Genomic DNA, 2,447 nt, shown 5'->3' on the forward strand with positions numbered 1-2,447 from the left:
CCCTTCTCATGTAGACCTTAGTATGTGTCATCAGATTTCTAGCCTGTGGGAGATACACTGGATTGATGCTGTTTTGAGAAGAAAGGGGTAAATACATAATTTTAAGGGTTAGGAAAATCTCAACCAGGATCCAGAAAAGTTTTCTCTAAAACAGTGGTTCTCAACTTCCTAATGCCGCGACCCTTCAATACAATTCCTCATGTTGTGGTGACCCCCAACTATAAAATTATTTTTGTTGCTACTTCATAACTGTAATTTTGCTACTGTTATGAATTGCCATTGGAAATATGTGTTTTCCGATGGTCTTAGGCCACCCCTGTGAAAGGGTCGTTCAACCCCCAAAGGGGTCGCGACCCACAGGTTGAGAACCGCTGCTCTAAAAGGACATTAGGAAATCCATCTTATTTTTGACAGCCCTAAAAAGCATGGTTGTGTGTTTCCTTAGATGCATAGTATAATCACATACTAACAATATGTACAAGAGGTGGTTGATATTAGCTGGAAAGGGTTCGTTTCTTATGGGTGATCCATTGAGAAAAATATAAGGATTCAGCTTTTCTCATGATGGAGGCTGAAAGGTGTCAGTGACTCACAAGGAGCAGTAACAGTATGGAGGCCACCCTGGAAGCACAGAAAATTTACAAAGGGAGGAAGAAGATGTGCTGAGGAACATCACTCTGGGTACTCATTGCAACCTGATGTGATCAGTCTTCAGCATGCCAGTGGGTTTCTCGGCAGTGAACCATAACTGTACAAATTTGGATGTGGAGGGATGTAACAGTGATGAAGGGGATAAGTGTAAAGAATACCTTGTGAGAGAAGGAGACACAGAGACAGAGGCAATCAGCATTGGAAATTCTGAAGTATCAACCATGTGGGAAGTGGCCAAAGGAGTACTCAAAGGAAAATGCGTAGTGTTACACATTGTATTACAAAATAAGAAAGAAGTTGAATGACAAAAATAGAAATCCAAAGAAGGAAGAAAACAAAAAAGACAGAATTAATGAAATAGTAAACAAAGAACCAAACTTGATTTTTAAAAAATAGAAATGAAAGGGGAAAACTTACAGCAAACTCAATCACAGAAAACAAATATTAGAAACGAGTAATTGACACCATTGCAGAAAAGCAGGAAATAAAAAAAATATTGAAGGGAATAGTTTGGACAAGTCAAGCTAGTGTATTTAAAAGAATGGCTTTCTAGGAAAACAAAAATGATCAAACACCAAATCTATTCCCAATTAAAAACCCAGAAATAAACTCCCAAATGTTTAAGGCTTATATAAAAAATATTGTAACAGATGATGTATTATAGAATTGTACATCTGAAACCAATATGATTTTTATTAACCAATGTCACCCCAATACATTCAATAAAAAATAAAATAAAGAAAAATAAATAAAGAGTTAAGTCTCAAGAACAGACCATAAAAGTATTAGAAGAAAATACTTCTATTTTTTAAAAATAATATTGGGGGTTGGAAGGACTTCAAGAGCAAGATCTAAAACACAGAGCCCTAAAAGAAAAGATTTATAAATGTGACTACATAAAAAAATAACAAATATCTTTATGACAAATGTCACTGTTAAATGTTAAGACTCTTGGCAGACAGGGAGAAAATTATTAGTATCCAGAAAATATAAGAGCTCCTAAAAATTAATAAAAAATACAAATGAGCCCTGGCCGGTTTGGCTCAGTGGTTGGAGCGTCGGTTCGTGGACCAGAAAGATCAGGGTTTGGTTCCCGCTAAGGGCACGTACCTCAGTTGCAGTTTGTCCTCGGCCCTGGTTGGGTCGTGTGGGTGGCAGCCACTCGATGTGTCCCTTTTACGCTGATGTTTCTCTTTCTCTCTCTCCTTCCCACTCTATCTGGACAAAAAATGGGAAAATGTCCTCGGGTGAGGATAAAAAAAAAAAAATACAAATGAACAGATATGAACAAGAAATTTGTGAAAGAATAAATACAAATGGCTTAACCTTGCTAGTTTTTAGGGAAGTAAAAATGAAAAGTATAGTTGATAATTGGTAGGCAAAGATATATATTCATGCTATACATTAGAATTCAAATTGCAAATTATTCTTCGATCAAGGGATTCTAATTCTAGGGTTTGTCTAAAGAAATAGTTGCATATGTATACAAATGTGTATACAAAGATATCCTTTGCAGTTTCATCTCATACATAAGTATGAAGACCCAATCATCACACTTATGAACTACAAAAGGATCTGCAGCATTATTTATAATTTTAAAAAGAGGACTAACATACATGCCCAACGAGATGGAGTGGGAATGGCAGATATTGATGGAGAGGGGAAGGGGCATTTCATGTTTTGCTCCTTATATTTATCTTTTTAAGTATATTTTAAACAAAAATGTAAACATATTTACTTGTTTAGTTTAAGAAAAAAGAATGTAAAGAATTATACCATCGTATTTAAAAAGTTAT

At 35.5% G+C, this 2,447-nt stretch overlaps 1 pseudogene; it reads right to left on the reverse strand.

Annotated features, from left to right (window-relative positions):
• Positions 1-2,109: 2,109 nt before the first annotated feature.
• LOC118630376 lies at positions 2,110-2,226 on the reverse strand (annotated as a pseudogene).
• Positions 2,227-2,447: the final 221 nt, after the last annotated feature.

The sequence above is a fragment of the Molossus molossus genome, unplaced genomic scaffold (genome assembly GCF_014108415.1).
Source record: "Molossus molossus isolate mMolMol1 unplaced genomic scaffold, mMolMol1.p scaffold_m16_p_14, whole genome shotgun sequence".
NCBI lineage: Eukaryota > Metazoa > Chordata > Mammalia > Chiroptera > Molossidae > Molossus > Molossus molossus.